A 14280-nucleotide genomic window follows, 5' to 3' on the forward strand; every position below is an offset into this window, starting at 1 on the left:
AGTCTAATGACACTGCTGGTCCTACTCACACTGCCCTACCCTATGCTTTGACTTCTTTCTCCCCTCTCTCTCCAGATAAAATCCTGCGACTTGTGACTGCAGGCCGCCCAACAACCTGCCCGCTTGACCCCATCCCCTCCTCTCTTCTCCAGACCATCTCCGGTGACCTTCTCCCCTACCTCACCTCGCTGATCAACTCATCCTTGACCGCTGGCCATGTCCCTTCCGTCTTCAAGAGAGCGAGAGTTGCTCCCCTTCTCAAAGAAACCAACACTCGATCCCACTGATGTCAACAACTACAGACCAGTATCCCTTCTTTCTTTTCTTTCCAAAACTATTGAGCGTGCCGTCTTTAGCCAACTCTCTTGCTATCTCTCTCAGAATGACCTTCTTGATCCAAACCAGTCAGGTTTCAGGACTGGTCATTCAACTGAGACTGCTCTTCTCTGTGTCACGGAGGCTCTCCCGCACTGCTAAAGCTAACTCTCTCTCCTCTGCTCTTGTCCTTCTAGACCTGTCTGCTGCCTTTGATACTGTGAACCATCAGATCCTCCTCTCCACCCTCTCCGAGCTGGGCATCTCCGGCGCGGCTCACTCCTGGATTGCGTCCTACCTGACCGGTCGCTCCACCAAGTGGCGTGGCGAGAAGCTGTCTCCGCACCACGTGCTCTCACCACTGGTGTCCCCCAGGGCTCAGTCCTAGGCCCTCTCCTTTTCTCCCTATACACCAAGTCACTTGGCTCTGTCATATCCTCACATGGCCTCTCCTATCATTGCTACGCTGACGATACACAACTAATCTTCTCCTTTCCCCCTTCTGATAACCAGGTGGCGAATCGCATCTCTGCATGTCTGGCAGACATATCAGTATGGATGACGGATCACCACCTCAAGCTGAACCCTGGCAAGACGGAGCTGCTCTTCCTCCCGGGGAAGGACTGCCCGTTCCATGATCTCGCCATCACGGTTGACAACTCCGCTGTGTCCTCCTCCCAGAGTGCGAAGAGCCTAGGCGTGACCCTGGACAACACCCTGTCGTTCTCCGCCAACATCAAGGCGGTGACCCGCTCCTGCAGGTTCATGCTCTACAACATTCGAGAGTCACGACCCTGCCTTACACAGGAAGCGGCACAGGTCCTAATCCAGGCACTTGTCATCTCCCGTCTGGACTACTGCAACTCGCTGTTGGCTGGCCTCCCTGCCTGTGCCATTAAAACCCCTACAACTCATCCAGAATGCCGCAGCCCGTCTGGTGTTCAACCTTCCCAAGTTCTCTCACGTCACCCCCCTCCTCCGCACACTCCACTGGCTTCCAGTTGAAGCTTCGATCCGCTACAAGACCATGGTGCTTGCCTATGGAGCAGTGAGGGGAACGGCACCTCTGTACCTTCGGGCTCTGATCAGTCCCTACACCCAAAGCGAGGGCATTGCGTTCATCCACCTCTGGCCTGCTGGCTCCCTTCCTCTGCGGAAGCATAGTTCCCGCTCAGCCCAGTCAAAACTGTTCGCTGCTCTGGCACCCCAATGGTGGAACAAGCTCCCTCACGACGCCAGGACAGCGGAGTCACTCACCACCTTCCGGAGGCATTTGAAACCCCACCTCTTTAAGGAATACCTGGGATAGGATAAAGTAATCCTTCTATCCCCCAACCCCCCCCACAAAAAAATTGTAAAGTGGTTATCCCACTGGCTATAGGGTGAACGCACCAATTGGTGAGTCGCTCTGGATAAGAGCGTCTGCTAAATGACGTAAATGTGCCCTTGAGCAAGGCACTTAACCCTAATTGCTCCTGTAAGTCGCTCTGGATAAGAGCGTCTGCTAAATGACTAAAATGTAAATGTAAATGTAATTAGACAGAGAGACACTGAGTCATTCCTTACCTGACACAGCTGACTCCTGCCCACAACGTTAGGCTTGTTTCTCTTCACTCCATCTCTGCAAACAGAAGACAAGACAGCCACGTGAGTGGCAATGAGTAAGGAAGAGAAAGAAAGGGAACTTGTAAGAATGAGAGAGAGAGAGAAAGAGAGAGAGAGAGAGAAGAGTGAGGAGAGAAAGAGAGAGAGCGAGAGAGAGAGAGAGAGAGAGAAGAGAGAGCGAGAGAAGAAAGAGAGAGAGAGTGATGGAGAGAAAGGGATAGGGATATTTGATGAGAGGGAGTGAGAGAAAGAAAGAGTGAACCATGAGAGAGAAATAGTATGACGAGAGAGGAGGAAAGAGTCATAGGACAGAGAGTGTAAGAAACACAGGGAAGATACGAGACATTTGTATACTCTGCAGAATAAATGCACTTAGAAGTTGCACGTTGCCTTATCTATAATAACAATAGTGTTTATATTTTACGACTCACAGCGATATTGTGCAAAGGCAACTGAAGTAGAGAGGAGATTCAGCAACTCTTTGAGGACAATAGAAGTAAATAAAAAAGCTACTTTTTTGTTACAAGTAAAACCTGATATTGTGAACAGCCCTTCTACCTCCATTGTGCAGTCATAACAATGAACAAGGTTGCCAGATTCCATGATGTTGGAATCTCAAAGAAAATATAGATCTGTCCGCATTCATCCAAACTGCATACAATTCAAGCCAAATTCATGTTGATATGGTAGAAGCGGAGCCAACATCTGATCAGTATTCTGCAGCCATGTTGTTGTACTAACCATAAACACTTCTGGAGGGTTGAGAATCTATTGATGTATGAGCAGTTCTCATTCAGACCCACTTACTGCATAAAAGGTCAAATGAAATTCTCTCGTATCAAATTGAGTTTCCCCTTTCTCTGTTGATTAATGCGTTACTATGGCTGACAGTGCTGATGCAAAATGAAGGACTAAAAAACATATATTACTATCAGGTTCTCATTTCTGTTGTGAATTATATTAAATTGAAGGAAAATTCATGTATTTAAATAACCATAAAACGGTCTAATTAATTGATTAGCATAATGCATCGGATTACTTTTTTTTTTATGAGGAAAAAAACGGAGTAAATGGAATCAAACACTTGCCTGTATGACAGCATCTGGATGTGCACACAATAGTTTGGTAAAGGTTTCAGATAAACCTATATATAAATGCAAAGAAAAGTTTTTGTAATTACTGCTAAACTCTATTTTGCTCATAAAGGTTAAAAACCCTGTGTAGTGTTTCTAAATGGGAAAGTAATTGAGAGTAAAGTCATTTTAGAATACAAAGTGCACTTAGGGTGTTCTGGAAACATAAAAAATAAATGTTGTTTTTCCACAACATGCCTTGTAATCCATTCTGAACCACTTCCCTAGGCGAAGCCATTTCTAGTGCAAGCCAAGAACCTGCCATCTACCTATTAGCCTCTCTGTCAATCATAGAACCATACTGCCTAGGTAAGTAAAGAGTAGAGCCAATTGAAAATAGAAAGGGAGAGAGAAAGAGGGAGATAGAGACAGACAGAGAGTGAAAGAAAGAGAGACAGAGAGACACAGACAGAGAGAGAGAGACTGTTGCCCCACCTTACTGCAGCCCTGTCACCGCCCCTGCCTGATAACTGGCAGACAACAATGCATTCTGGGTATTAGAGAGGAACTCCTCTCTTCACAATGGACTCTAAGTGGCAGGAGTCTGTCTGTCTGTCTGTCTGTCTGTCTGTCTGTCTGTCTGTCTGTCTGTCTCAGCCCCAGCATGTGCACTGTCACCTCTGCCTCCTGAGAATCACTGCTGATAATGTCTTATACACACATGCCCGTCACCCAGGGGCCATAGCAGTCAGAGTACACACAAGACAGAAATCTACAGGGCTGACTCACTGTAAGAGGGACACAAGCATGCACAAAGATGCACATATGGGCACACACACATACGCATGTGCACACACGCACGCACACAAACAAACACAGGAACTACTTAAACAGGTGGCCTGCCGATGATCTTTCATCACTTTATGAAAAACCCTTTATAATAGTGATAAATTAAACCGTTTGAAATCTATTTCACCAGGCATAGGCAATTTAGTCGGGATTCTGTGGGTGATTCCGCATTCGGGGAGGTCTTTCTCACATTTACTCTAATGCATTTATCGCAGTTAGAAAACATGCCGTTGTTCACAGTTCACTCCATTCATCCGAAGCTGTAATCATTTAGCCATTTGAAATGCATTATGCAACTCTTTCTGTGGGCTCATCAGCATAACATGAATTATTGCCATCATTAAGGAGGGCAAAGCAGAAACAAAGTATCACTTCATTATTCACCAATGAAAGAATGAAGGTAAATTATAGCACTTTTATTTTAGCTGACAAAAATGATTAGTCACTTACTGGATCTCTTTCCTTCAGGAAAATAAGACAGCACTAACAGTATAACACTTATTTGGGATCAGTTGTAAAATAAGTTGTGATGCCAGACTCTTTTAACTGGTAAGTTTGTTATTATGTGGCAAGATGTTCAGTGTAGACATTACATTAAAGGCACACTAAGCTTTAATAATCCTTTAAACAGCTACCAACAACACAGGGCCGCGGAAAACTTGTGGCGAGCAGACATTTTCCCTTTTCAATCAGGTGGAGCACCACTTCTTATTTAGTTTCATACAAAAATATTGAAGCAAAGGCGTTAAAAGAGGGACAAAGTACTGTTTTTTAGACTGATTTGCCTCATGATTTGTCAACTCGGCAATTTATCTGTGCTTCACATCGGAGTGCTGCAGGTTCTGTGCGTGCCTTGACCAATTGGATTCACAGAAATCACGGGCTGCGTGGGCCGGGCACACGCACCCTCAAGTGCGCTTTCCACTTTCCTCCGGTGATAACACATCACGCCGACAGACACATGCAAAAACTCTTTACATAAATGTTGCAGGAGTAGGCTACTAACAACAGCAGCTGCATACAGCCTATGTGCCCCATCCATCTGGCCAGGGTAAACAAAGTGTTCATGTTATGTATTTATAGTCCATTTATCTGTGTTAGGAGGAAATGTGTATGTGATCACATTTTCAAACTTGGGCTGGCTTGGCTGCCTAGACCTTTTCCATCCAAAATTATTAACTGGAATTAATCCATCAACATAATAGTGATGACATACTGTAGACTGTCAGTACTTTTTTTATTAGGCATACAGTTGCATTGGCCTACACGATGCAAACATGCATAAAGCATATTCTATTGAGTTCTATTGTCCAATCACAGTTGCTGTCTCTGTGTCTGTAGAGGAAATCCCTGTTAGTCTAGTTTTAAAATATAATTCATATAAATATTATTGTTTTAAACAATGTGACCTGATGTGTCCCATTATACCCCATATAAAACCTTTTCACAACTTATTTAATCACTGTCATACTCTATAGGGTCTGGAGGAAAAAACATTTCATTTACATTTAGGGAGAGCGACTGTCACGATCGTCTGAAGAAGCGGACCAATACGCAGCGCGTGGAGTGAACATGATGACTTTATTTAATAAAGCAACCACGAAAAACAACAAATGACGATAGTGAAGTCCTCTGTAACACTGACAGAACTTGGAACACTGGAACAATAACCCACAAAACACAGGAGAAAACACACAGAATATATATGGCTCCCAATCAGAGATAACGAGCCGACAGCTGACACTCGTTACCTCCGATTGGGAGTCATTAACCAATCACCAAAAACACAAACAAATGAAACTCACCCAACCCAACACCACCAAATGAAATACACCCTGGCTCTAACACACAGTCCCGGAGCCAGAGTGTGACAGTACCCCCTAAAGGTGCGCACTCCGGGCGCACCAGCATACAGTCTAGGGGAGGGTCTGGGTGGGCGTCTGTCCCCGGTGGCGGCTCTGGCCCCGGTCGTGATCCCCACCCCACCGCAGTCACAACCTGCTTCGGTAGCCTCCTCCCAATGACCACCCTCCAACTAACCCCCACCTGGACTAAGGGGCAACACCGGACTAAGGGGCAGCATCGGACTAAGGGGCAGTACCGGACTACGGGGGCAGTACCGGACTAAGGGGCAGTACCGGACTAAGGGGCAGTACCAGGCTAAGGGGACAGCACCAGGATAAGGGACAGCACCAGGATAAGGAGCAACACCGAGCTAAGGGGCAGCACCTGACTAAATGGCGGATCCTGGCTGGCTGGCTCTGGCGGATCCTGGTTGGCTGGTGGATCCCGGCTGGACGGCTCTGGCGGATCCCGGCTGGACGGCTCTGGCGGATCCCGGCCTGGACGGCTCTGGCGGATCCTGGCTGGACGGCTCTGGCGGATCCTGGCTGGACGGCTCATGGCTGGCTGACGGATCTGGCTGCTCATGGCTGGCTGACGGATCTGGCTGCTCACGGCTGGCTGACGGATCTGGCTGCTCATGGCCGACTGACGGATCTGGCTGATCCTGTCTGGCAGAAGGCTCTGGCTGATCCTGTCTGGCAGAAGGCTCTGGCTGATCCTGTCTGGCAGAAGGCTCTGGCTGATCCTGTCTGGCAGAAGGCTCTGGCTGATCCTGTCTGGCGGAAGGCTCTGGCTGATCCTGTCTGGCGGAAGGCTCTAGCGGCTCGGTCTGGCGGACGGCTCTGATGGCTCATGGCAGACAGGGCGGCTTTGCAGACTTTGGGCAGACGGGCAGTTCAGGCCCCGTTGGGCAGACGGCAGACTCTGGCCGTCTGAGGCGCATCGTAGGCCTGGTGCGTGGTGCCGGAACAGGAGGTACCGGGCTGAGGACACGCATCTCAGGGCTAGTGCGGGGAGAAGCAACAGGGCATGCTGGACCCTGGGGACGCACCGTAGGCCTGATGCGTGGTGCCGGAACTGGAGGTACCGGGCTGAGGACACGCATCTCAGGGCTAGTGCGGGAAGCAGCAACAGGGCATGCTTGGCCCTGGGGACGCACCGTAGGCCTGATGCGTGGTGCCGGAACTGGAGGTACCGGGCTGAGGACACGCATCTCAGGGCTAGTGCGGGGAGTCGGAACAGGGCATGCTGGACCCTGGGGACTCCCATAACGCCTAGTGCGGGGAGCCGGAACAGGGCATGCTGGACCCTGGGGACTCACCTCACGCCTAGTGCGGAGAGCAGGAACAGGCCGGGCGGGGCTGGCGACGCGCACCGTATCCCTGGTGCGAGTGGCCGGAACAGGCCGGGCCGGGCTGGCGGCGCACCGTATCCCTGGTGCGTGGAGTAGGAACAGGCCGGGCTGGGCTGGCGAGCGCACCGTATCCCTGGTGCGTGGAGTAGGAACAGGCCGGGCTGGGCTGGCGAGCGCACCGTATCCCTGGTGCGTGGAGTAGGAACAGGCCGGGCTGAGCTGGCGACGCGCACCGCATACTTGGTGCGTATGGCAGGAACAGGCCGAACCGGGCTGGCGACGCGCACCTTACACTTAGTGCGAGGGACCGGAACAGGCCGTACACGTACGGGAACACACACTACTGGCTGCACCTCGGGACTAGGAACGGGCCGGACCGAACTGGTTACACACCCCAGTACCTCACGCCGTGCCTCAACACCTTCCTTCCCTGCTTTACCCAGTAGCCCCCTTGACCTGGTAGCCCACTGAATCCGTCCCTTCTCTGCCTCCGTCAGCCCCCTTAACCTGGCAGCCCTCTGACTCTGCCTTGTGGCAGCCTCCTGCTGCTCCGTCGCCCAAGCCATGTGCCCCCCCCAAAAAATTTCTTGGGGTTGCCTCTCGTCCTTCCGACGTTGGCTCTGCCGACGCCGTTGCTCCTCTCTCCGTCGCCTCTCCTCTGTTTCGCTCCATGGACGGCGATCCATGCCGTCCAGGATTTCTTCCCACGTCCAGGACCCTTTACCTTCCACCAGTTCCTTCCATGTCCAGACCCTTTGTTCCTGGACGCGCTGCTTGGTTCCTTTATGGTGGGTTATTCTGTCACGATCGTCTGAAGAAGCGGACCAATACGCAGCGCGTGGAGTGAACATGATGACTTTATTTAATAAAGCAACCACGAAAAACAACAAATGACGATAGTGAAGTCCTCTGTAACACTGACAGAACTTGGAACACTGGAACAATAACCCACAAAACACAGGAGAAAACACACAGAATATATATGGCTCCCAATCAGAGATAACGAGCCGACAGCTGACACTCGTTACCTCCGATTGGGAGTCATTAACCAATCACCAAAAACACAAACAAATGAAACTCACCCAACCCAACACCACCAAATGAAATACACCCTGGCTCTAACACACAGTCCCGGAGCCAGAGTGTGACAGCGACTTACAGTTCGTGAGTGCATATATCTATTTTTTTTCATACTGGCCCCCCGTGGGAATTGAACCCACAACCCTGGCGTTGCAAGCGCCATGCTCTACCAACTGAGTTACACGGGACTACATCCCACCACTCTGTGACCTGTGGTGCCACTTCTGCAACAACATCTTAGCTACCAGAGAACATTAGCATTTTGACAATGTTAAACACTGTCAAATATATCAGCACTTTTCCCACAGTAGCTATGGTGATTATATCTAAAATACCTGATTTATCTTTGCATGACCTGAGAGCATACAGGGAAGATCATGGATCAATTAGCCATTCCGGGTTTTAATTAGCTGTAATATGCTTCTGCTTTCCCACTTAACAAAATAGTGTTTCTCTACCGTCCCTGAATCAATCAATTCATTTAAACACTGTTAAAGCATCTGTGGTCTAACCATCCTCTTCCGTTGTCATGGCGAATTACGTCAATCGTAGCCTATTATGTTAACAAAACATGTATTATTATGAACCATATCAAATCAAGTACTGCCAATCACGTCTATCCATCTTAATGACTATGGTAACAGCAGGATAATAGTGCCAGTGATTCATAACTATATATATCCTTGTTTGTCAAAAATGAACCAATAAAAGTCATGGACTGCTCTGGTATAGATGAGTTATGACTTCCTGTTGATGGAAAAATAACAATGTTGTATCAGATAGTGTGGCGTCACATGTAGATTAATGATACCCCCCTCCATCCTCCCCTTCAACCCCCCCTCATCATTCCTCCCTCGAAAGCCATTGTAAGAACACGCCTTGGCGACCGAAGGCCATTAGAAGCATCAGTCAAACCCGCCGTCTTCCCTTTAAACTTTTCCATTGACACTCCTGCTCTCTGCGATCCTAATTACAGTGGAGAAGTGTGCGACTGAAGGGCGCGTTTGGAATTCAAAGCGTCAGCGGCTCGGCTGCTTGGAAACGGATAGCGAGCGTCTGATCCAAAGAGGACCACAGGCGGGAAACGGGACAATTAACCTTCAGAAAACGTTCCTTAAGGGGGACCTGTCATATGTCTTTAGCGACGGGGAAGTGCCCGAAGACTGATGACATTAAACAACTGTGTGAGCGTCATGGAAGTGTAGGCGCTGAGATGTTCTCTAAGCGGTTCCATGAGATGAATGGCCACACGGGCTGTGTGGAGAAAGTGGAATCGAATCCAGGCTCTGTCGTAGCTGGCCGCGACCGGGAGACCCATGGGGCGGCGCACAATTGGCCCAGGGTAGGGGAGGGAATGGCCGGCAGGGATGTAGCTCAGTTGGTAGAGCATGGCGTTTGCAACGCCAGGGTTGTGGGTTCGATTCCCACGGGGGGCCAGTATGAAAAATAAAAAAATAATGTATGCACTCACTAACTTGCAAATTACTCCCTCAGCACATGAACAATGCACTCTTAGAAAAAAGGGTTCCAAAAGTGTTCTTTGGCTGTCCCCATAGGAGAAACCTTTTGGGTTCCATGTAGAACCCTCTATGGAAAGGGTTCTACATTGTACCCAAAAGTGTTCTATCTGGAACCAAAAGGGTTCTACCTGCAACCAAAAAGGGTTCTTCAAAAGGTTCTCCTATTGGGACAGACGAAGAACCATTTTAGGTTCTAGATAGCACCTTTTTTCTACGAGTGTAGAGATGTTGTTAAATACAAACAATATTGAGGCTACACAGTGACATGAAGATTGGCTTACTAATTAATTCAGATCACAAGCAGAACTCTCCTCCTGTGTGTTATGACTGGATAAAAGTGCATCAAAGTTGTAAGGTTGAAATAAATCGGAGGAAATAGCAACCCTGAAGTCAATGTGTTTTCAAAGTGGATGTAATTAAAGGATGACAACGATGGGCACTGTATTGTAGGTACTGTACCACAAACTGTAGCCAACATGAACCTACCGGCTCAAAACAATGTCAGCCCAACGACCTTTGTCAACGTCACGCCAAAGACCATAATACCATTCTTGTAATGCTGGTGAAATAATGTTTGTTGAGCTTTGTCTACTCAACAAAGCTCTCAATACGTTGAGCAGACAAAGCTTCCATACGCAACTCCATCTCTAGCAGTATTGCAATTCCTAGTGAAACACTACCTGTAACCTTGAGAAATGATCTTCAGTCTGCCCTGATAGGCTCACGTCTTGATATAAATGTATACAGAAAGGAAGTGTTCCAATCAAGGTTGTTCTTCCCACTTGTCCCTCTTTAAGCTCTGCTCAGCGTTATAAGTCAGATGTCCTTCAAGCTCAGATGCAACAGAGATTGTGCACAGCAGTGGAAAACACAGGACTGATTGCAGTGGAAGAACATCCCTCCCTCTCTCTCTCTCTCTCTCTCTCTCTCTCTCTCTCTCTCTCTCTCTCTCTCTCTCTCTCTCTCTCTCTCTCTCTCTATCTCTCTCTCTCTCTCGCCCTCTCTGAGCAGTGATGTACCATCGATTCACATTTGAGACACTGGATATAGTGGTTTGTTCTATCGGAAAATACTACGGAGGATGTTGTGGATATACCTCATCATGAAACTCATTGAAAAAGTTTACCAATTGGACCATTATTTCTGGGACTTTGTGGATGTTTCCTCTTGAGAATCTGATGCTTAGTAAACCAGAGAGTCTTCAACACTTCCATCACTGCCTCAGCCGCCTAAGGACTACACTGGAAGTCGACGTTCCTTTCCTCTCCTCTTCTCCCATCATCTCCCCTTCCTTTCCTCTCCTCCACTCTCCTTCATCCCAGTATGACAAAAGAGCATCTGCGCTCCACAGTAAAATAGGTCAGGCTGGCCTAGATTCCCTTAGTAACCTTCTGCTTCATTATCATCATGTGTAATGAGTGAAGTCGCTCTCGAGGCATCGTTAAACATGGAAGTGTGTCACCAGGGCCACCAGGCCACTTCGTCTCCCCACCGGCAGGTTACTGTTGTCGTAGTAAATATATAATGTTATAGCTTGGTCTGACTAAAATCTTGTGCATGACCCATCTTGTGTTGGGCCTTTGTATTTAATACAATGCACAAAGACTTCTATCTTGTCGGCCTTATCAGCAGGTGGCTATGGACAACACCCACGCCATAGGTCTCTCAGTTCTCCCAACTCACGACTTCTTGCTCTGAGGACATACACACACACACCCCCACACACACACACATATACACACACACACACACACACACACACATCATCATTGTTAAACATACACACACATACACACACACACACACACACACACATACACACACGCACACACACACACACATCATCATTGTTAAACATACACACACATACACACACACACACACACACACACACACACACACACGCACACACACACACACACACATCATCATTGTTAAGCACACACACACACAAAAACCCCCTTCTCTTAGGCTGAACATCTGAAGACAGAGAACCCGACTCAGAGCCAATGCAATGGAGGTGACCTCGACCAACTCATCAGGACCAATCAGAAGATCAGAACTACTAGAATCAACCTACTTTATTTTATTGTATAAAATGTCAGCACACAATGTTTAGGGGCTCGCTCTCAGATATCTCCCTACGAGGTTGACGAACGGGTCCGTGCACGCTATTTACAGATATCTTTACCTCTGAATAAACTGCCTTATATTATACAATTATCCACCTTGTCCGAAAGTCTCTACTTGGTCTCCGTTCTCCAGTAAACTTGTGATCATCAACAAAATTGGTAGCAGAGGGTGGTTTTCTAACTCTGAATTCGGTCCATAAAAGTTGATAGAGACAGGAGACAAGTAAGAGACGGATCTGAAAAGGACGGGTGACCTGTCCGCAGGAGCAGCCGAGAATCCAGCTCGCCTCAGGAAACTGATCTAAACCGACGTCAATACAAAGGTAAGCAGAACCTGTTAAAACAAAATCTACATATTGTATTTTAGGATAAACCAAATTATGATCAGTAGTACTGGGCGTGAGTATGGATTACTGTTAAATTTATAACATATCTATTATGACTCAAAAGGCACATGTGTAAAGATATCTGAAATCTTAGGCTTTTTACTGTTGAAATGTGACTCTCTAGAGAGGAGTCTAGTTACAGTGGTTCACAAGAGGAGGACCGACTTTTATTTTCTGTTGAATTGTGATTCTCTAGTGAGGAGTCTATTTACAGAGGTTTGGTTCACTAGAAATGGACCCTTTTATTTTTACTGTTGATATCTGAAAATCTTAGGTTTTTACTGTTGAAATGTGACTCTAAGAGAAGAAGTCTAGTTACAGTGGTTTTATTTTCTGTTGAATTGCGGCTTTCTAGTGAGGAGCCTATTACAGAGGTTTTGGTTCACAAGCGATGGACCCTTTTATTTGATCCACAAGAGAAGGATCTGGTGACTTGATAAAAAGATTCAGATAGTCGGGTTGAGTTAATTCTGTGAGAATCCAAGTCCAGAAAAGGTTCTCCCGACTAGACGCCAGTTGAATGGTTTAAACGACTGGGAGTCTCCTTGAGGAGAATCAAAAAAAAAAAAAAAAAATACAAGTTCAGATAGTCGGGCAATTGGTTGACGTGGCACTCAACTATATGTACTGTGAGGAACTCAAACTGAATTCGTGTGTTGATGCTGATATGTAATGAAAAATGTAATTGTTGAAATGATAACCTGAATGTTGTGTAAGATTGGCCGTTTCATGAGACTAACTAGTTGATAACTTTTAAGAGGACCACCGAGTCCTATTTTGCCTGTTATGTAGCCGCTGCGCTAAAAGCTGACTTGAACTTTTTCCCTCTTGTGGAGTTGGTATTTCCTTAGTTCCTAAAATTAAATTGATAATTATTTTGGAAGCGCTCGAGTTTGTTAATATATTGTTCCAAAAGGGCGATTCTGATACCTTTTGGGAAAATATATAATAACTCGAATACCTGAAAAACAATAATAACTTTTGCAAAATAATTCCCAAAATTAAATTGATAATTATTTTAGGAGCGCTCGAGTTTGTTAATATATTGTTCCAAAAGGGCGATTCTGATACCTTTTGGGAAAATATATAATAACTCGAATACCTGAAAAACAATAATAACTTTTGCTAAATAATTCCTAGAATTAGATTGATAATTATTTTAGGAGCGCTTGGGTTTGTTAATATATTCTTCCAAAAGGGCGATTCTGATACCTTTTGGGAAAATATATAATAGCTCGAGTACCTGAAAGACAATAATAACTTTTGCAAAATAATTCCTGGGATTAAATTGATGATTGTTTTGGGAGCGCTCGGGTTTGTTAATATATTGTTCCAAAAGGGCGGTTCTGATACCTTTTGGGAAAATATATAATAATTCGAATAATTGAAAAACAATAATACCTTTTGCAAAATAATTCCTAATAATAAAGTATTGAACATTTTTTGTGTACGAGGGTGGGACATCAGAGATAAATCTCAGTCAGCGCCAAGAATACATTGCTGGATTCGGCCAGTGACGGGCTAAGAGCACCAAGATAGTCTAAAAAAACTGTATAACCATGGCAACCACTACCGTCCCAAAACTCAAGTTTAATGAATATCTAGATCAAAAAATACAGGATAGAGCGGGAGTGGTGCCGAATGGTTTTTAATTCGATCTAAAAGTTGGTGCGAGAGGAAAAGGCAAATCATCGATCTAAAAACAGACGGAAGAGTGACCTGAAAATCCTGGAGAAATCAACTATTCGTCTTGGCTCAGGAAACCTGATCAGAGCGCGCTCTTCTAAAAAGGTATGCAGAGCCTGTTAAAACGAAATCTTGCATATTGTATTATAGACCAATACCAAATTATGATCAGTAGTACTGAGCGTGAGTATGAATACTTGTTAAATAATTTTCCATCCTAATGAATTAAGGCATACATGAGATATCTGGTACTGTGTTTTATACTAAGGAATTAAGGAATAAGGAATAAGGAATAAGGAATAAAGATAAACGTATCCAGAATGTGTCGAACTACGGATTGACGCATTGGTGGATAAGATTTGACCCACAACTAGATTCCTAAAGGGACCCAGTTTGAACTGAGACCTTTTGCATAAATCCCTATTAGGGGAGGTC

The 14280-nt window shown here is 46.2% G+C and overlaps 1 protein-coding gene across 1 annotated transcript in view; it reads right to left on the reverse strand.

Annotated features, from left to right (window-relative positions):
- The window catches only part of LOC121558104 (beta-1,3-galactosyltransferase 1), a 135065-nt gene that overhangs the window by 76936 nt on the left and 43849 nt on the right, over window positions 1-14280 (reverse strand). The window contains exon 2 of the mRNA XM_041871593.2: window positions 1882-1936. The gene's annotated coding sequence lies outside the window, so the exon portion shown is untranslated. The remainder of the gene's footprint in view (window positions 1-1881; window positions 1937-14280) is intronic.

Source organism: Coregonus clupeaformis, chromosome 16, assembly GCF_020615455.1.
Source record: "Coregonus clupeaformis isolate EN_2021a chromosome 16, ASM2061545v1, whole genome shotgun sequence".
In the NCBI taxonomy this organism is placed as follows: Eukaryota; Metazoa; Chordata; class Actinopteri; order Salmoniformes; family Salmonidae; genus Coregonus; species Coregonus clupeaformis.